This window comes from Eleutherodactylus coqui, chromosome 5, assembly GCF_035609145.1.
Source record: "Eleutherodactylus coqui strain aEleCoq1 chromosome 5, aEleCoq1.hap1, whole genome shotgun sequence".
In the NCBI taxonomy this organism is placed as follows: Eukaryota; Metazoa; Chordata; class Amphibia; order Anura; family Eleutherodactylidae; genus Eleutherodactylus; species Eleutherodactylus coqui.
The window spans coordinates 276,203,833-276,226,095 of record NC_089841.1 but is presented as its reverse complement, the minus strand read 5'-3'; the positions used below and the strand labels follow the sequence as shown (position 1 = coordinate 276,226,095).

Below are 22,263 nucleotides of genomic sequence, written 5' to 3'. Positions count from 1 at the left end.
GCTGCTTTATGACATTTTTAGCCATTTGGTTTTTATGGGGAAAAATTATATTTTTTTTCTTAAACTGGATTTTTTTCCTGACAAACTTTATTGAACCCATTTTGATGCTATTTTTTAGTTGAAGATGTCATAATTCAGTCGCTAGGATATATACTGACTCATGTAGTGCGTTCCGCTAAGCTTATGACCGCTTATTAGACTCTGCAAAAGGCTTCTATGTCTGCAATGTATTTAGGCTTCCTGCTGCTACGGGAACCAAGTCCTACCTTGCAAATGCACTGTGGAGTGCTAGTGGATGACAGAGGGAACCCCCTCCCCTGCCGTCTGCTTACAGGCTGCTATTGATTGCGGCATGTAAGAGGTTAAACTGCCAGGGTCTGGGGTTTCTCCATTCCTGGTGGTTACAGCAGTCAGACAAGCGATGTATGTGCAAGTGTATAGCCCACTAGTGAAGTCAGTAAAAAGGCGTGTTGGTGGCCACTAAGGGGTTAAGGTTGTATGCACCCACTTGGTTTGCATATTTGAGTGAAGCTGATACTTTCAACAGGAAGCTTGATGCGGTGAGACTCCTTCACAGGAAACCCACAATCTGCTTCATAAGACAGGCTGGGGTCTATCCGAGCCGTGCTGCAGTCTGCAGAGTAGACCGATAGCCACCAGGGAGGTAAGTGTTCATCGACCACCCAGTCTGTAAGTAGTGTACTACCGAGGGGGGTCAGTCCTCATACGCTGACCCTACAGACTGTCCACACGTCCTTCTGCGACCGCTGAAGGTAATATTTCCTACTATGTGACATCATGGAATGAAGAAGAGATTCAATGTCGTTTTGGGCACCATGTTCTTCTCCTGTTTCTTACGAGTTGCCACCCCCCTGCGTCCATCACCTGCGGTCACTTTACGGGTCCTGCCGCCGGCATTGAGCACTTTGTGTAAGTTGGACCGCGCTGAATCAGCTTGTTAGACGCTTGGCTGGCATTCTTCTAGGAGCCGAGACCCGAGTTGGGGAGCTTGTCATGTGACCAACTGCGGGGGTACCCCATACAGCCCTTAGATTGGTTGTGCCCCCACCCTTTGATGTACTTTATTGTAGTTTTGGGTATTTTAGCTCATTTCACTGCAGCTTTAGTAAATTGTATGTATACGGGGCGCTCGCTGCCTTGTTTCACTTGCACTAATGCCATTTGGGCCGCTTCCCCACGGCCAAGAAAATCATGTGGGATTTGTGTGTTGCGAGACGCCCAAATATGGACCCCACTCTTTTGAATAGTCATATACAGGAGCCGTTTGTCCTTATCTTCCCTGCATCGTTGTGCCCTATATTATCCTCGGAGCGCCTCTCCCACTATTTTCAATGGGGACGAAAAACACATCGCACGGCATAGGACGTTCACGCGAGTGCAAGGCGAGGTTTCCTTTTGAAAGCCGTACCGGAGGATTGCTACTAATTTCCCTCTGCTGAGTGCGATCGGGCCGAGTGTCACAGTTGGGAACGTGCGATTTACCCGCGGATCGGGGAGCTTTTGTCTTAAGAATGCCTCCCATCCCTTCTGTAAAGTAACGATCCTCCACCATGTTTTTCAGCTGCGCTGAAGGTTCAGCAAGTGTTTCCCACTTTTTACATTGGGAAACCTCGCATCTCACTCGCCTACACATGTGGCGACCGACCGTCATGGGGTGACAGCGGGGAATCAGATGGTTGTCAATAGTGGCTCCACTGTCCCTTTCCAGGAATATCAAGACGCGGCTCAGCTGCGCACAATGGTAATCCAATAATGGTGGCAACAAATGCTGTAGGTTGAAGGATCACATGACGCCAGTACCTTTTCAGCAAAGCATTCTGGTAGTGATGTAACAAAGAGTCCAAACCAGATATGATAAAGTAAACCAAAGGCACACAGCTCACTTAAGGCTTGGGTGATTAACAACAGTTCATACTTTGCATTGATTTGCTGTGAGCAGAGAACACAAGTCCTCACTCTTGAACGGTTCCGTGGTTCAGTGTAAGTTATCCATGGGTTCTCCCAGAAGGCTATTCTGTAGAGTAATGGAGGGCTTAAGCAGAGTTGGTTGTACTCCCACTGCCTCCTAGTTACATGGGACACGTACGGTCACTGTTGAGAAGTATTCTTTCAGGTTCCTTCTCCTCACTTAGACCATTTCCTCCATTCCCCGGTCTCCTTTCCTCTTGGTCCTTGGAGGAGTCACACCCTACATCCAAGTGGGGCTGATTTGGGATTAGCCTGGACGTAATTGTTGAAGCCTAAGCCCCCTCCACACGTCCTCCTTCTCCGACTACATCTCTTCTCTCTCCGCCCCCCTAACTGAACACAGACAGAACACGCGTCATACACGCAACACACAGCAGGTTAGGGTGACCGGGAGGAGGACACACTGATGTGTAGTAGCACAGACACACACATAGACAAGGTCCAAATGAGGTAGCCAAACAAGGGCTGTGGGGCCCTAACTCTGGGCCACTACATACATCACATGCAAACACCCAAAGATGGGTCATGAGGAGATTTTTTTCCTGCATCGTATCCTAATTCGGGGAAAAAAGTCACTCGTGTATATGACTCCAATCAAAAGAACGGGGTGCAGATTCGTGCAAGATTAGTGCATCTCACAACACACAAGTGTAACGCAATTTTCTTGGCTGCATACGAAGTGGCCTTGGAGTGTTTTAGACTGTTTGAAACACCTTATTATTTTTAAGCAGAACGCTGCATCGCTAGTCAACCTGATGGCCGCCATGTTGGTACTGTTATGCGACATACCATACTAGTGTTCAGCACCGTGTCCGGGGTGATGTGAGTACGCGGACCCCGCAGCAGTACTTCACACCGGTCTGGAGTAAGGTCGGGCTCACTGCGTATGACACACACAGATGTTGGGCCCGTACTACTCAGCAACAAAATCCCATAAACTTTAATGGTGCTGCTCGCAGGAGCCGTGTGAAATACCTGCGCAAAGATTGTGGTATGCAGTATCTTGGTGTGTAGAACACACGCATACAGTGAAGGAAAGAAGTATTTGATCCCTTGCTGTTTTTGTAAGTTTGCCCGCTGTCAGACGTGAACAGTCTATAATTTTTAGGGTTCATTTTAACAGCGAGAGATAGAATATCCAGAAAATCCAGAAAATCACATTTTCTAAATTATACATATTTCATAGAATCCTAGAATGGTAGAGTCATCGGGTCCTCCGGGGTCATCGGGTCCTCCGGGGTCATCGGGTCCTCCGGGGTCATTGGGACCTCCGGGGTTTCGGGTCCTCCGGGGTCATCAGGGCCAACCCCCTGCTCAGTGCAGGATCACTAAATCATCCCAGACAGATGTCTGTCCAGCCTCCTGAAGACTTCCATTGCAGAAGAACTCCCCACCTCCCGTGACAACCTGTTCCACTCATTGATCCCCTCACTGTCTAATATCTAATCTGTGTTTCCTCCCTTTCAGTTTCATCCCATTGCTTCTAGTCTTTCCTTGTACAGATGAGAATAGGGCTGATCCCTCTGCACTGTGACAGCCCTTCAGATATTTGTAGACGGCTATTAAGTCTCCTCTCAGCCTTCTCTTCTGCTAAACATTCCCAGATTCTTTACCCGTTCCTCATAGGACATGATCTGCAGACCGCTCACCATCTTGGTAACTCTTCCCTGAACTTGCTCCAGTTTGTCTATGTGATTTATAAAGTGGGGTGCGCAGAACTGGCCCAGTATTCCAGATGAGGTCTGACTAGGGTCCCCTGCACACGGGCAGAATTTCCGCAGCGGGATTTCCCGCAGGATTTCCGCCTGTGCCCGCCTACATAGGATTGCATCGGATAACGCAATCCTAGGCAGACAGACATGATTTGTCCACATGAAAACACACGCGAAAAACAAATGGCGGCAAGCTCTGTTTCTGTGCAGGCCTCTGCGAGAGTCAGTGTCTGCGAGAAATGTCAGTGGTGACGGGCCGGCCCCTCTCTGCGTATGCACCAGCTGGCCGGCAGCCGGCGCACAGCGCAGAGAGGAGGTGCCGGGAGCAGGTAAGCTGCAGGCCTCTGCAGGGGCACGGGACCGCATCCTGCTGCAAGAATTCTCACAGGGAATCCGACCCGGCCGCCTGCAGACGGCCTAAGGAAGAGTGGAGGGGGATAAGGACCTCACATGATCTAGACCACAGCTGTCAAACACAAGGCCGGCCACGTCATTTTCTGTGGCCCACCGGCTGTGCAGCAAGTTCCCTCACCCTCCGTGCTGCTGTCAGTAGGCGATCTCCTATCGGTTTGTTCTATCTCAGTAGAGCAGACAGTAATGGAGGAGTGCCAATAGCAGACTGACAACGGCCGCGGAGGAGGGAATAAGACAGCAGAGAACATGATCTCTGCAGCGAGGAGAGCGGCGGTGAGGAGGAGCAGCTGCAGAGTGAGAGCCTGGTCAGCACTGACCTCCTCTCACCGTCCCTCCCTCTGTTCATGGCTGCAGGCCTGGGGAGACATCAGGGGCCCAAGTATGCAGGAGGGCCCCAAGAAGGACTGAGAGCAGCCGGTATACCTGCCAGTGGGACCACATTGGATGCAGGTAAGTATAAAAATGCAGAAGTGTCACTGTGTGCAAATGTATGTATGTGTGTGCGTGTATGTGTAGAATGGTGTGTCTGTGCGTCGATGTGTAGAATGGTGTGTGTCTGTGCATATATGTGTAGAATGGTGTGTGTCTGCATATTTGTATAGAATGGTGTGTGTCTGTGCATATATGTATAGAATGGTGTGTGTCTGTGCGTATATGTGTAGAATGGTGTGTGTCTGTGCATATTTGTGTAGAATGGTGTGTCTGTGCATATTTGTGTAGAATGGTGTGTGTCTGCATATTTGTATAGAATGGTGTGTGTCTGTGCATATATGTGTAGAATGGTGTGTGTCTGTGCATATATGTATAGAATGGTGTGTGTCTGTGCGTATATGTGTAGAATGGTGTGTGTCTGTGCGTATATGTGTAGAATGGTGTGTGTCTGTGCATATTTGTGTAGAATGGTGTGTGTCTGTGCATATATGTATAGAATGGTGTGTGTCTGTGCATATTTGTGTAGAATGGTGTGTGTCTGTGCATATTTGTGTAGAATGGTGTGTGTCTGCATATTTGTATAGAATGGTGTGTGTCTGTGCGTATATGTGTAGAATGGTGTGTGTCTGTGCGTATATGTGTAGAATGGTGTGTGTCTGTGCGTATATGTGTAGAATGGTGTGTGTCTGTGCATATTTGTGTAGAATGGTGTGTGTCTGTGCATATATGTGTAGAATGGTGTGTGTCTGTGCGTATATGTATAGAATGGTGTGTGTCTGTGCGTATATGTGTAGAATGGTGTGTGTCTGTGCGTATATGTGTAGAATGGTGTGTGTCTGTGCATATTTGTGTAGAATGGTGTGTGTCTCTGCATATATGTATAGAATGGTGTGTGTCTGTGCATATATGTGTAGAATGGTGTGTGTCTGTGCATATTTGTGTAGAATGGTGTGTGTCTGTGCATATATGTGTAGAATGGTGTGTGTCTGTGCATATATGTGTAGAATGGTGTGTGTCTGTGCGTGTATGTGTAGAATGGTGTGTGTCTGTGCGTGTATGTGTAGAATGGTGTGTGTCTGTGCGTGTATGTGTAGAATGGTGTGTGTCTGTGCGTGTATGTGTAGAATGGTGTGTGTCTGTGCGTGTATGTGTAGAATGGTGTGTGTGCGCGTATGTGTAGAATGGTGTGTGTGCGCGTATGTGTAGAATGGTGTGTGTGCGCGTATGTGTAGAATGGTGTTTGTGTGTGTGTGTGTGCGCGTATGTGTAGAATGGTGTGTGTGTGTGTGCGCGTATGTGTAGAATGGTGTGTGTGCGCGTATGTGTAGAATGGTGTGTGTGCGCGTATGTGTAGAATGGTGTGTGTGCGCGTATGTGTAGAATGGTGTGTGTGCGCGTATGTGTAGAATGGTGTGTGTGCGCGTATGTGTAGAATGGTGTGTGTGTGCGTATGTGTAGAATGGTGTGTGTGTGCGCGTATGTGTAGAATGGTGTGTGTGTGTGCGCGTATGTGTAGAATGGTGTGTGTGTGTGCGCGTATGTGTAGAATGGTGTGTGTGTGTGCGCGTATGTGTAGAATGGTGTGTGTGTGTGCGCGTATGTGTAGAATGGTGTGCGTCTGTGCGTGTATGCGTAGAATGGTGTGCGTCTGTGCGTGTATGCGTAAAATGGTGTGCGTCTGTGCGTATGTGTATATTAGTGTTTGTCTGTGCGTATATATGTATTAGTGTGCGACTGTGTATACATATATACATGTATAACAATAGTGTGCCTTTGTGTGTGTGTATATATGTATAATAGTGTGCGCCACTGGCCACTATGGGAGACCTTATTATCATCGGGCCACTATGGGGTTCACTTTTACTATACTGTCTTACAATTAGAATCGGCCCTTTGAAGGCAGCCATAAGGCTGATGTGGCCATCAGTGAAAATGAGTTTGACACCCCTGATCTGATGCTTCTCTTAATACATCCCAGAATTGTGTTTGCCTTTTTGGCTGCTGCATCACATTTTTGACTCATGTTCAGCCTGTGATCTATTAGTATACCCAAGTCTTTTTCACATGTGCTGCTGCTTAGCCCAATTCCTCCCATTCTGTATGTGCTTTTTTCATTTCTCTTGCCCAGATGTAGGACTTTGCATTTCTCCTTGTTAAACACTGTTCTGTTAGTCGCCGCCCACTGTTCAAGCTTTTCTAGATCTTTTTGAATCCTCTGGTTCTCTTCCCTAGTGTTAGCTATCCCTCTTAGCTTTGTGTTGTTGGCAAATTTGATCAGTTTCCCACAATTCCCTCCTCCAGATCATTTATAAAATTTTATTTATTTGCATTTTGCACAGAGAAATAAGTATTTGACCCCCTGCCAACCATTAAGAGTTCCGGCTCCTCCAGAACAGTTAGACGCTCCTAATCAACTCGTTACCTGCATTAAAGACCGCTGACTTACATGGTCACCTGTATACCTCCTGTCCACAGACTCAATCAGTCAGACTCTAACCTGTACAACATGGGCAAGACCAGAGAGCTTACTAAGGATGTCGGGGACAAGATCATAGACCGGCACAAGGCTGGGATGGGCTACAAAACCATAATGACTGTCAATCGGCATCGATCTGGGGCTCCATGCAAAATCTCACCTCGTGGGGTATCCTTGATCATAAGGAAGGTGAGAGATCAGCCTAAAACTACAAGGTGGGGGAACTTGTTAATGATCTCAAGGCGGCTGGGACCACAGTCACCAAGAAAACCATTGGTAACACAATATAAACTCCTGCAGGCCCACAAGGTCCTCCTGCTCAAGAAGGCCCATGGGCTGCCCGAATGAAGGTTGGGTGATTCTGAGAGTGATTGGGAGAAGGTGCTGTGGGCAGACGAGAGACATTGAGCTCTTTGGCATTAACCCAACTCGCCGTGTTTGGAGGAAGAGAAATGCTGCCTATGACCCAGAGAACCCCATCCCCACTGTCACGCATGGAGGGGGAGACATTATGCTTTGGGGTGTTTCTCTGACTACTTCACCGGATCAATGGGAGAATGGACGGCGCCATGTACCGTAAGATCCTGAGTGACAACCTCCTTCCCTCCACCAGGACATCAACAATGGGCCGTGGCTGGGTCTTCTAGCAGGACAATGACCCAAAACATACAGCCAAGGCTACAAAGGAGTGGCTCAAAAAGAAGCACATTAAGGTGATGGAGCGGCCCAGCCAGTCTCCAGACCTTCATCCCATAGAAAACTGATGGAGGGAGCTGAAGATCAGAGTTACCAAGCGAATGATTTAGAGATGATCTGCAAAGAGGAGCGGACCTCATCAACCCCAGACACCGTCTGCCTGCTGGGCCTGGCTACAAGGGTTTGGCCACCAAGTATTAAGTCTTGTTTGCCAGAGGGAGCAAATACTTATTTCTCTGCAAAATGCAAATATATATAATTTAGACAATGGGATTTTCTGGATATTTTTTGGATCTTCTATCTCTCACTGTTAACCGACCCTAAAGATTATAGACTGTTCATGTCTGACAGCGGGCAAACTTACAGACTTATTTCCTTCATTGTACATGTCAAGATAGTGCATGGGGATTGGCGGCACGCAGCAAGTACACGTCATTGCATACCTGTCGCCCAACCAATCGCAGCATAGCATTCATTTCTCACGTTGCTGATGTAAAGTGAAAGCTGTGCTGTGATTGGTTGCTAGAAATTCACCCTCAGAGCAAACAGAGAATTGAACTTCCTGCAGCCGACCGCGTCCCTTTCTCATCGATTGGATCTCTTTCAGCCGTTCCATCTCGGTGTGAGAGTCGTAACGCCTGTGCAGACCAACCCGCGGGAATCAGAGTCAATACATCCACCCACTTCTGTGCACGGAACTCGCACTATTTTCTCGTAGATGTAAATATACCCTTAGGCCAGTAACACGAGCGTGTGCGCCTTCACGCTGCCCTTAGGCCAGTAACACGAGCGTGTGCGCCTTCACGCTGGCCGCTCGCGGCTGAAAGTCGCAAAACAGAAGAATAACCACAATCTAATCCCGAATTTAGTGTTTTCTCATCCATTCAGACGGGCATATCACGTGAAAAAAATGCTGCAGTCGGCAGAATGTCTTCAACTAGCTTCAATAGAGCAGGTTGTCTTCTTTTCCGAGCGCCGGCCGCAGGTAACCCCCCCATCCCTTTTTTCAGCTCCCATAGGAGTCTATGGGAGCCTCCAGTGTTTTTCATCATAAGGTAGGGCAAGACCTATTTTTTGATGCTGCGAGGAAAAACTAAACCAGTCGTCGATTTGTCAATTTTACAAAGTGATTTTTTTTTTTTTCACGCACCTGAAAATTGCCCATGTGATCGAATGCCTTAGGAGCCAATGCTTCACGTGGCAGTGATGTCGTGGCTGGTGTGAATGAGGCCTAAGGCCGGAGCCACAGGAGCATACGGATATTCGCACGCAAATGTGTAGTGTTTTTGTGGAACAAATGCTGCTTTTTTGCGTCTGCCAGTTCATTTGCATGCGGCAAAGAGGGGCAGATCCACATGGGTGATCCACATGGGTGATCCACATGGCTGATCCACATGGCTGATCCACATGGCTGATTCACATGGCTGATTCACATGGCTGATTCACATGGCTGATTCACATGGCTGATTCATCCAATTGTTTTCTTTTACCAGTGGAATTCCACAGCGTATCGCACATCTCCGAGCATATTGCGCGCACATTTGTATCCCCCATAGACTTCTATGGGGACCTTTGAATATAGAGCATACTGCATACCCCCGACGTCCATTGGTTCTCTTCACCGCGTATTACACACGTAAATATGCGTCGGTGTGAGTCCGGCCTAAGAGTGACGTGCGGGACGCGGTTGGGATGTAAAGTAATTATCACGCTGCGGACGGCGACTGGACATGTTCTCTATCGCTATAAGGATGTACAATGTCAGAATCTTAGTCCGGCGTCACACGCAGATTTGCACGCGCCACATTTGTACGCGCAATACACAAAGAATAAGCCCACTGATTTCATAGAAGTCAATGGGGGGGATGCAATACGCAAGGAGATGCGCGGAACGCTGCGTAATTCTGCTGGAAAAAGAAGACCTCTGGAACTAAATGGCCGTTTCGCTGTTTGCTACATGTTTGCACGCGCCCCGCGGAGAGGTGGGGGGGGCACTGGGGTCTGAAGCCAATAAACATTGTTCATTTCGCAAATAAACAGCGCTCAGGCGCGTGCCAATACGCTTACGTTCGTGTGCAGCAGCCTTAGAGGGTCTCCATTGGACCCAGAACTGTTATTTTACAGACCTCAATCGGTACCAGATTAAAAAAGGCTAAAAAGGGTTTTCCATGGAAATCGAACTGATGGTGCATCCTCATGATGGGTCACTGATAGCTGATGGGCTGGGGTCCACTGCTCAGGACCCCGACCATTCAGCTGAGCGGGCGCATGCTGTCAGCGCCGCAATAACAGAGGTCGGCGCTGAAACAGTGGAAGCCTCCATGCCGACCTCCTTCTAGTGGCCGGCGCTCGTAACTGCAGCCACGGCTTAGCTTGATTAGTTACCAGCATCGGCTCTGCAGCCCATCCACCATGGATGACCGATCCTGATGACACAAGAAGAGTGTTCTCCCTGCGAAACCCCTTTGAATTACAAGATTATTTAAAGAATTCTTATTTATTGGTTAGTGGTAACTCCTGCGGCTGCATCGGTTTACCGCTACAGAATGTCCCCTGTTCGTATGTCCAAACAAATGCTTGTATAGTGGGGGATTGCGGGCGGATACAACATGTCTGCCGGCTGTTACTTACAGCCTGCACCGGCCTGCAACAGCTCCAATAAGCCGTGCAGCTCATCAGAGATGTTAACTCTTTAAATACCGCTGTTTACAGCAGCAAGGCTTATCGGAGCGGGGGAAGGCTTTAAGAAACAGCCTGCACCTAACAATTGGGGGTCCCATACGGCGTCCCGCAATAAGATTGCCACGGCAGCTGGGGTCCATCTATGTAGAGTGCCTATCCGATGGCTGCACAGTGTGATGTAATGCTATAGCCGGACAGGCTGTTCGTATCCTGCGGCTGGGGAGTATCTGTATTTATAAAGCAGTCATCTGCAACGCTCTCGCTTTACCTCGCAGGTCTCGTTATCCTGTAGTTTTAGGGACGACGCTATCAGTAGCTCCTATCGGGTTCCTTTTCGGTTTTATTTTTTGCCATTTTTTTCTCTTTAGTTGTTTTCTGTTTGGCCTCGGTCACACCGGCGTTTTGACGCATGAATTTTTGAACGCATCAATTATGTGTTCAAAAGTTTGCATGACCAAAGCGGGCGTCACAGCGGAAAAACTACTGCTAGCACCGTTTATCTGCTCAAAAACAGCCCTGCCCGCTATCCCCTGCGGCGGCTGTGACAGCTGTGGCAGAGGAATCCTTCATCTCTGCGGGGAGTCCCATTGGCACTGAATGCTGTGACAGCTGTGGCAGAGGATCACAATCTTCACTATATGTTCTCAATGGGGTCGGTGCTGCTGCCGCCATTCGCATGCAGGGGTTTCACATATACAGAACACCGGTTTGCCGCAGAATGCAGTTTCATACGTTCTGTGACCCGGTGTCCTATACTTTTCGCCGCATGCATTTGTGCGCATGTAAAATTCACATGTGACCGCTGCTATTGGAAGTCATTGGTTCTATTTAGATGCGGCCAGAAAACGCAACTGATGAACGGCGTACAAACACCCGTGTGACTGAGCCCGTAGCTGTACACAATTATTAGCCCAGTTTGTAAACAACATGCAGACCTGTACATTGCGTCTGTCTGTAAACGGCGGTGGGATCTGCTACATTATGTTGTCCTTCACGCGGATCTGTTTGTAAACATGTGGGATCTGCTACATTATGTTGTCCTTCACGTGGGTCTGTTTGTAAACATGTGGGATCTGCTACATTATGTTGTCCTTCACGTGGGTCTGTTTGTAAACATGTGGGATCTGCTACATTATGTTGTCCTTCACGTGGGTCTGTTTGTAAACATGTGGGATCTGCTACATTATGTTGTCCTTCACGTGGGTCTGTTTGTAAACATGTGGGATCTGCTACATTATGTTGTCCTTCACATGGGTCTGTTTGTATACATGTGGGATCTGCTACATTATGTTGCCCTTCACGCGGGTCTGTTTGTAAACATGTGGGATCTGCTACATTATGTTGTCCTTCACGTGGGTCTGTTTGTAAACATGTGGGATCTGCTACATTATGTTACCCTTCACGCGGGTCTGTTTGTAAACATGTGGGATCTGCTACATTATGTTGTCCTTCACACGGGTCTGTTTGCAAACATGTGGGATCTGCTACATTATGTTGTCCTTCACGCGGGTCTGTTTGTAAACATGTGGGATCTGCTACATTATGTTTTTCACGCGGGTCTGTTTGTAAACATGTGGGATCTGCTACATTATGTTGTCCTTCACGCGGGTCTGTTTGTAAACATGTGGGATCTGCTACATTATGTTGTCCTTCATGTGGGTCTGTCTGTAAACATGTGGGATCTGCTACATTATGTTGTCCTTCATGCGGGTCTGTTTGTAAACGCCGGTGGGATCTGCTACATTATGTTACCCTTCACGCGGGTCTGTTTGTAAACGCCGGTGGGATCTGCTACATTATGTTCTTCACGCGGGTCTGTTTGTATACATGTGGGATCTGCTACATTATGTTGTCCTTCACGCGGGTCTGTTTGTAAACATGTGGGATCTGCTACATTATGTTGTCCTTCATGCGGGTCTGTTTGTAAACATGTGGGATCTGCTACATTATGTTGTCCTTCACGTGGGTCTGTTTGTAAACATGTGGGATCTGCTACATTATGTTGTCCTTCATGCGGGTCTGTTTGTAAACATGTGGGATCTGCTACATTATGTTGTCCTTCACGCGGGTCTGTTTGTATACATGTGGGATCTGCTATATTATGTTGTCCTTCACGTGGGTCTGTTTGTAAACATGTGGGATCTGCTACATTATGTTGTCCTTCACGCGGGTCTGTTTGTATACATGTGGGATCTGCTACATTATGTTGTCCTTCACGCGGGTCTGTTTGTAAACATGTGGGATCTGCTACATTATGTTGTCCTTCACGTGGGTCTGTTTGTAAACATGTGGGATCTGCTACATTACGTTGTCCTTCACGCGGGTCTGTTTGTAAACATGTGGGATCTGCTACATTATGTTGTCCTTCACGTGGGTCTGTTTGTAAACATGTGGGATCTGCTACATTATGTTACCCTTCACGCGGGTCTGTTTGTAAACATGTGGGATCTGCTACATTATGTTGTCCTTCACACGGGTCTGTTTGCAAACATGTGGGATCTGCTACATTATGTTGTCCTTCACGCGGGTCTGTTTGTAAACATGTGGGATCTGCTACATTATGTTTTTCACGCGGGTCTGTTTGTAAACATGTGGGATCTGCTACATTATGTTACCCTTCAAGCGGGTCTGTTTGTAAACATGTGGGATCTGCTACATTATGTTGTCCTTCATGTGGGTCTGTCTGTAAACATGTGGGATCTGCTACATTATGTTGTCCTTCACGCGGGTCTGTTTGTAAACGCCGGTGGGATCTGCTACATTATGTTCTTCACGCGGGTCTGTTTGTATACATGTGGGATCTGCTACATTATGTTGTCCTTCACGCGGGTCTGTTTGTAAACATGTGGGATCTGCTACATTATGTTGTCCTTCATGCGGGTCTGTTTGTAAACATGTGGGATCTGCTACATTATGTTGTCCTTCACGTGGGTCTGTTTGTATACATGTGGGATCTGCTATATTATGTTGTCCTTCACGTGGGTCTGTTTGTAAACATGTGGGATCTGCTACATTATGTTGTCCTTCACGCGGGTCTGTTTGTATACATGTGGGATCTGCTACATTATGTTGTCCTTCACGCGGGTCTGTTTGTAAACATGTGGGATCTGCTACATTATGTTGTCCTTCACGTGGGTCTGTTTGTAAACATGTGGGATCTGCTACATTATGTTGTCCTTCACGCGGGTCTGTTTGTAAACATGTGGGATCTGCTACATTATGTTGTCCTTCATGCGGGTCTGTTTGTAAACATGTGGGATCTGCTACATTATGTTGTCCTTCATGCGGGTCTGTTTGTAAACATGTGGGATCTGCTACATTATGTTGTCCTTCACGCGGGTCTGTTTGTAAACATGTGGGATCTGCTATGTTATGTTGTCCTTCACGCGGGTCTGTTTGTAAACATGTGGGATCTGCTATATTATGTTGTCCTTCACGCGGGTCTGTTTATAAACATGTGGGATCTGCTACATTATGTTGTCCTTCACGCGGATCTGTTTGTAAACATGTGGGATCTGCTACATTATGTTGTCCTTCACGCGGGTCTGTTTGTAAACATGTGGGATCTGCTACATTATGTTGTCCTTCACGCGGGTCTGTTTGTAAACATGTGGGATCTACTACATTATGTTCTTCACGTGGGTCTGTTTGTATACATGTGGGATCTGCTACATTATGTTGTCCTTCACGTGGGTCTGTTTATAAACATGTGGGATCTGCTACGTTATGTTGTCCTTCACGTGGGTCTGTTTGTAAACATGTGGGATCTGCTACATTATGTTGTCCTTCACGTGGGTCTGTTTGTATACATGTGGGATCTGCTACATTATGTTGTCCTTCACGCGGGTCTGTTTGTAAACATGTGGGATCTGCTACATTATGTTGTCCTTCACGTGGGTCTGTTTGTAAACATGTGGGATCTGCTACATTATGTTGTCCTTCATGCGGGTCTGTTTGTAAACATGTGGGATCTGCTACATTATGTTGTCCTTCATGCGGGTCTGTTTGTAAACATGTGGGATCTGCTACATTATGTTGTCCTTCACGCGGGTCTGTTTGTAAAGATGTTGGATCTGCTATATTATGTTGTCCTTTACGCGGGTCTGTTTGTAAACATGTGGGATCTGGTACATTATGTTGTCCTTCACGCGGGTCTGTTTGTAAACATGTGGGATCTGCTACATTATGTTGTCCTTCACGCGGGTCTGTTTGTAAACGCCGGTGGGATCTGCTACATTATGTTGTCCTTCATGTGGGTGTGTTTGTAAACGCCGGTGGGATCTGCTACATTATGTTGTCCTTCACGCGGGTCTGTTTGTAAACGCCGGTGGGATCTGCTACATTATGTTGTCCTTCATGTGGGTGTGTTTGTAAACGCCGGTGGGATCTGCTACATTATGTTGTCCTTCACGTGGGTCTGTTTGTAAACATGTGGGATCTGCTACATTATGTTGTCCTTCACACGGGTCTGTTTGTAAACATGTGGGATCTGCTACATTATGTTGTCCTTCACACGGGTCTGTTTGTAAACATGTGGGATCTGCTACATTATGTTGTCCTTCATGCATGTCTGTTTGTAAACATGTGGGATCTGCTACATTATGTTACCCTTCACACAGTTCTGTTTGTAAACATGTGGGATCTGCTATATTATGTTGTCCTTCACGCGGGTCTGTTTGTAAACATGTGGGATCTGCTATATTAGGGCGAGCACCCACTGGCGTTTGCGTTTCCCGCGGGAAAAAAACGCAGCGTTTTCGCCGCGTGTCCCGCGTTTTTCCCGCGCGTTTTCCGCGGCGTTTTTTCGCGGCGTTTTCGCGGCGTTTTCGCGGCTTTGCCATTAATTTCCATGGAGAAAAATAAGGACACATATGCAACTGACAGTTCCTATGTTAAAAACGCAAACGCAATGCAAAAAAAACGCCAGTGGACAGGAACACATGTTATCTCTATGCCTGTGCAGGAAAAACGCAAAACGCAAAACGCAAAACGCAGGTAAAAAAACGCCAGTGGGTGCTCGCCCTTATGTTGTCCTTCACACGGGTCTGTTTGTAAACATGTGGGATCTGCTACATTATGTTGTCCTTTACGCGGGTCTGTTTGTAAACATGTGGGATCTGCTACATTATGTTGTCCTTCATGCGGGTCTGTTTGTAAACATGTGGGATCTGCTATATTATGTTGTCCTTCATGCGTGTCTGTTTGTAAACATGTGGGATCTGCTACATTTTGTTGTCCTTCACGCAGGTCTGTTTGTAAACATGTGGGATCTGCTACATTATGTTGTCCTTCATGCGTGTCGGTTTGTAAACATGTGGGATCTGCTACATTATGTTGTCCTTCACACGGGTCTGTTTGTAAACATGTGGGATCTGCTACATTATGTTGTCCTTCATGCGTGTCTGTTTGTAAACATGTGGGATCTGCTACATTATGTTGTCCTTCATGCGTGTCTGTTTGTAAACATGTGGGATCTGCTACATTTTGTTGTCCTTCACGCAGGTCTGTTTGTAAACATGTGGGATCTGCTACATTATGTTCTTCACGCGGGTCTGTTTGTATACATGTGGGATCTGCTACATTATGTTGTCCTTCACGCGGGTCTGTTTGTAAACATGTGGGATCTGCTACATTATGTTGTCCTTCATGCGGGTCTGTTTGTAAACATGTGGGATCTGCTACATTATGTTGTCCTTCATGCGGGTCTGTTTGTAAACATGTGGGATCTGCTACATTATGTTGTCCTTCACGCGGGTCTGTTTGTAAAGATGTTGGATCTGCTATATTATGTTGTCCTTTACGCGGGTCTGTTTGTAAACATGTGGGATCTGGTACATTATGTTGTCCTTCACGCGGGTCTGTTTGTAAACATGTGGGATCTGCTACATTATGTTGTCCTTCACGCGGGTCTGTTTGTAAACGCCGGTGGGATCTGCTACATTATGTTGTCCTTCATGTGGGTGTGTTTGTAAACGCCGGTGGGATCTGCTACATTATGTTGTCCTTCACGCGGGTCTGTTTGTAAACGCCGGTGGGATCTGCTACATTATGTTGTCCTTCATGTGGGTGTGTTTGTAAACGCCGGTGGGATCTGCTACATTATGTTGTCCTTCACGCGGGTCTGTTTGTAAACATGTGGGATCTGCTACATTATGTTGTCCTTCACACGGGTCTGTTTGTAAACATGTGGGATCTGCTACATTATGTTGTCCTTCACACGGGTCTGTTTGTAAACATGTGGGATCTGCTACATTATGTTGTCCTTCATGCATGTCTGTTTGTAAACATGTGGGATCTGCTACATTATGTTACCCTTCACACAGTTCTATTTGTAAAGATGTGGGATCTGCTATATTATGTTGTCCTTTACGCGGGTCTGTTTGTAAACATGTGGGATCTGCTACATTATGTTGTCCTTCATGCGGGTCTGTTTGTAAACATGTGGGATCTGCTATATTATGTTGTCCTTCACACGGGTTTGTTTGTAAACATGTGGGATCTGCTACATTATGTTGTCCTTCATGCGTGTCGGTTTGTAAACATGTGGGATCTGCTACATTATGTTGTCCTTCACACGGGTCTGTTTGTAAACATGTGGGATCTACTACATTATGTTACCCTTCACGCGGGTCTGATTGTAAACATGTGGGATCTGCTACATTTTGTTGTCCTTCATGCGTGTCTGTTTGTAAACATGTGGGATCTGCTACATTTTGTTGTCCTTCACGCAGGTCTGTTTGTAAACATGTGGTATCTGCTACATTATGTTCTTCACGCGGGTCTGTTTGTATACATGTGGGATCTGCTACATTATGTTGTCCTTCACGCGGGTCTGTTTGTAAACGCCGGTGGGATCTGCTACATTATGTTGTCCTTCACGCGGGTCTGTTTGTAAACATGTGGGATCTGCTACATTATGTTGTCCTTCACGTGGGTCTGTTTGTAAACATGTGGGATCTGCTACATTATGTTGTCCTTCACGCGGGTCTGTTTGTAAACATGTGAGATCTGCTATATTATGTTGTCCTTCACGTGGGTCTGTTTGTAAACATGTGGGATCTGCTACATTATGTTGTCCTTCACGTGGGTCTGTTTGTAAACATGTGGGATCTGCTACATTATGTTGCCCTTCACGCGGGTCTGTTGGTAAACATGTGGGATCTGCTACATTATGTTGTCCTTCACGCGGGTCTGTTGGTAAACATGTGGGATCTGCTACATTATGTTACCCTTCACGCAGGTCTGTTTGTAAACGCCGGTGGTATCTGCTATATTATGTTGTCCTTCACGCGGTTCTGTTTGTAAAGATGTGGGATCTGCTACATTATGTTGTCCTTTACGCGGGTCTGTTTGTAAACATGTGGGATCTGCTACATTATGTTGTCCTTCATGTGGGTCTGTTTGTAAACATGTGGGATCTGCTACATTATGTTGTCCTTCACGCTGGTCTGTTTGTAAACATGTGGGATCTGCTACATTATGTTGTCCTTCACGCGTGTCTGTTTGTAAACATGTGGGATCTGCTACATTATGTTGTCCTTCACGCGGGTCTGTTTGTAAACATGTGGGATCTGCTATATTATGTTGTCCTTCACACGGGTCTGTTTGTAAACATCTGGGATCTGCTACATTATGTTGTCCTTTACGCGGGTCTGTTTGTAAACATGTGGGATCTGCTACATTATGTTGTCCTTCATGTGGGTCTGTTTGTAAACATGTGGGATCTGCTACATTATGTTGTCCATCACACGGGTCTGTTTGTAAACATGTGGGATCTGCTATATTATGTTGTCCTTCACGCGGGTCTGTTTGTAAACATGTGGGATCTGCTACATTATGTTGTCCTTCACGCGGGTCTGTTTGTAAACGCCGGTGGGATCTGCTATATTATGTTGTCCTTCATGTGGGTCTGTCTGCAAACGCCGGTGGGATCTGCTACATTATGTTGTCCTTCATGTGGGTCTGTTTGTAAACGCCGGTGGGATCTGCTACATTATGTTGTCCTTCATGCGGGTCTGTTTGTAAACATGTGGGATCTGCTACATTATGTTGTCCTTCATGCGGGTCTGTTTGTAAACATGTGGGATCTGCTACATTATGTTGTCCTTCACGCGGGTCTGTTTGTAAAGATGTGGGATCTGCTATATTATGTTGTCCTTTACGCGGGTCTGTTTGTAAACATGTGGGATCTGGTACATTATGTTGTCCTTCACGCGGGTCTGTTTGTAAACATGTGGGATCTGCTACATTATGTTGTCCTTCACGCGGGTCTGTTTGTAAACGCCGGTGGGATCTGCTACATTATGTTGTCCTTCATGTGGGTGTGTTTGTAAACGCCGGTGGGATCTGCTACATTATGCTGTCCTTCACGCGGGTCTGTTTGTAAACGCCGGTGGGATCTGCTACATTATGTTGTCCTTCATGTGGGTGTGTTTGTAAACGCCGGTGGGATCTGCTACATTATGTTGTCCTTCACGCGGGTCTGTTTGTAAACATGTGGGATCTGCTACATTATGTTGTCCTTCACACGGGTCTGTTTGTAAACATGTGGGATCTGCTACATTATGTTGTCCTTCACACGGGTCTGTTTGTAAACATGTGGGATCTGCTACATTATGTTGTCCTTCACACGGGTCTGTTTGTAAACATGTGGGATCTGCTACATTATGTTGTCCTTCATGCATGTCTGTTTGTAAACATGTGGGATCTGCTACATTATGTTCTTCACGTGGGTCTGTTTGTAAACATGTGGGATCTGCTACATTATGTTACCCTTCACACAGTTCTGTTTGTAAACATGTGGGATCTGCTATATTATGTTGTCCTTCACGCGGGTCTGTTTGTAAACATGTGGGATCTGCTATATTATGTTGTCCTTCACACGGGTCTGTTTGTAAACATGTGGGATCTGCTACATTATGTTACCCTTCACACAGTTCTGTTTGTAAAGATGTGGGATCTGCTATATTATGTTGTCCTTTACGCGGGTCTGTTTGTAAACATGTGGGATCTGCTATATTATGTTGTCCTTCATGCGGGTCTGTTTGTAAACATGTGGGATCTGCTATATTATGTTGTCCTTCACACGGGTCTGTTTGTAAACATGTGGGATCTGCTACATTATGTTGTCCTTCATGCGTGTCGGTTTGTAAACATGTGGGATCTGCTACATTATGTTGTCCTTCACACGGGTCTGTTTGTAAACATGTGGGATCTACTACATTATGTTACCCTTCACGCGGGTCTGTTTGTAAACATGTGGGATCTGCTACATTATGTTGTCCTTCATGCGTGTCTGTTTGTAAACATGTGGGATCTGCTACATTTTGTTGTCCTTCACGCAGGTCTGTTTGTAAACATGTGGGATCTGCTACATTATGTTCTTCACGCGGGTCTGTTTGTATACATGTGGGATCTGCTACATTATGTTGTCCTTCACGCGGGTCTGTTTGTAAACGCCGGTGGGATCTGCTACATTATGTTGTCCTTCACGCGGGTCTGTTTGTAAACATGTGGGATCTGCTACATTATGTTGTCCTTCACGTGGGTCTGTTTGTAAACATGTGGGATCTGCTACATTATGTTGTCCTTCACGCGGGTCTGTTTGTAAACATGTGAGATCTGCTATATTATGTTGTCCTTCACGCGGGTCTGTTTGTAAACATGTGGGATCTGCTACATTATGTTGTCCTTCATGCGTGTCTGTTTGTAAACATGTGGGATCTGCTACATTTTGTTGTCCTTCACGCAGGTCTGTTTGTAAACATGTGGGATCTGCTACATTATGTTCTTCACGCGGGTCTGTTTGTATACATGTGGGATCTGCTACATTATGTTGTCCTTCACGCGGGTCTGTTTGTAAACGCCGGTGGGATCTGCTACATTATGTTGTCCTTCACGCGGGTCTGTTTGTAAACATGTGGGATCTGCTACATTATGTTGTCCTTCACGTGGGTCTGTTTGTAAACATGTGGGATCTGCTACATTATGTTGTCCTTCACGCGGGTCTGTTTGTAAACATGTGAGATCTGCTATATTATGTTGTCCTTCACGTGGGTCTGTTTGTAAACATGTGGGATCTGCTACATTATGTTGTCCTTCACGTGGGTCTGTTTGTAAACATGTGGGATCTGCTACATTATGTTGCCCTTCACGCGGGTCTGTTTGTAAACATGTGGGATCTGCTACATTATGTTGTCCTTCACGCGGGTCTGTTGGTAAACATGTGGGATCTGCTACATTATGTTACCCTTCACGCGGGTCTGTTTGTAAACGCCGGTGGTATCTGCTATATTATGTTGTCCTTCACGCGGTTCTGTTTGTAAAGATGTGGGATCTGCTACATTATGTTGTCCTTTACGCGGGTCTGTTTGTAAACATGTGGGATCTGCTACATTATGTTGTCCTTCATGTGGGTCTGTTTGTAAACATGTGGGATCTGCTACATTATGTTGTCCTTCACGCTGGTCTGTTTGTAAACATGTGGGATCTTCTACATTATGTTGTCCTTCACGCGGGTCTGTTTGTAAACATGTGGGATCTGCTACATTATGTTGTCCTTCACGCGGGTCTGTTTGTAAACATGTGAGATCTGCTATATTATGTTGTCCTTCACGTGGGTCTGTTTGTAAACATGTGGGATCTGCTACATTATGTTGTCCTTCACGTGGGTCTGTTTGTAAACATGTGGGATCTGCTACATTATGTTGCCCTTCACGCGGGTCTGTTTGTAAACATGTGGGATCTGCTACATTATGTTGTCCTTCACGCGGGTCTGTTGGTAAACATGTGGGATCTGCTACATTATGTTACCCTTCACGCGGGTCTGTTTGTAAACGCCGGTGGTATCTGCTATATTATGTTGTCCTTCACGCGGTTCTGTTTGTAAAGATGTGGGATCTGCTACATTATGTTGTCCTTTACGCGGGTCTGTTTGTAAACATGTGGGATCTGCTACATTATGTTGTCCTTTATGTGGGTCTGTTTGTAAACATGTGGGATCTGCTACATTATGTTGTCCTTCACGCTGGTCTGTTTGTAAACATGTGGGATCTGCTACATTATGTTGTCCTTCACGCGGGTCTGTTTGTAAACATGTGGGATCTGCTACATTATGTTGTCCTTCACGCGGGTCTGTTTGTAAACATGTGGGATCTGCTATATTATGTTGTCCTTCACACGGGTCTGTTTGTAAACATCTGGGATCTGCTACATTATGTTGTCCTTTACGCGGGTCTGTTTGTAAACATGTGGGATCTGCTACATTATGTTGTCCTTCATGTGGGTCTGTTTGTAAACATGTGGGATCTGCTACATTATGTTGTCCTTCACGCGGGTCTGTTTGTAAACGCCGGTGGGATCTGCTATATTATGTTGTCCTTCATGTGGGTCTGTCTGCAAACGCCGGTGGGATCTGCTACATTATGTTGTCCTTCATGTGGGTCTGTTTGTAAACGCCGGTGGGATCTGCTACATTATGTTGTCCTTCATGCGGGTCTGTTTGTAAACATGTGGGATCTGCTACATTATGTTGTCCTTCATGCGGGTCTGTTTGTAAAGATGTGGGATCTGCTATATTATGTTGTCCTTTACGCGGGTCTGTTTGTAAACATGTGGGATCTGGTACATTATGTTGTCCTTCACGCGGGTCTGTTTGTAAACATGTGGGATCTGCTACATTATGTTGTCCTTCACGCGGGTCTGTTTGTAAACGCTGGTGGGATCTGCTACATTATGTTGTCCTTCATGTGGGTGTGTTTGTAAACGCCGGTGGGATCTGCTACATTATGCTGTCCTTCACGCGGGTCTGTTTGTAAACGCCGGTGGGATCTGCTACATTATGTTGTCCTTCATGTGGGTGTG

The 22,263-nt window shown here is 46.4% G+C and overlaps 1 protein-coding gene across 2 annotated transcripts in view; it reads left to right on the top strand.

The window, feature by feature from the left end:
- Nucleotides 1–610: 610 nt before the first annotated feature.
- The window catches only part of JAK3 (Janus kinase 3), a 224,072-nt gene continuing 202,419 nt past the window's right edge, over nucleotides 611–22,263 (top strand). For both annotated transcript variants that reach the window (XM_066604769.1, XM_066604768.1), the window contains exon 1: nucleotides 611–664. The gene's annotated coding sequence lies outside the window, so the exon portion shown is untranslated. The remainder of the gene's footprint in view (nucleotides 665–22,263) is intronic.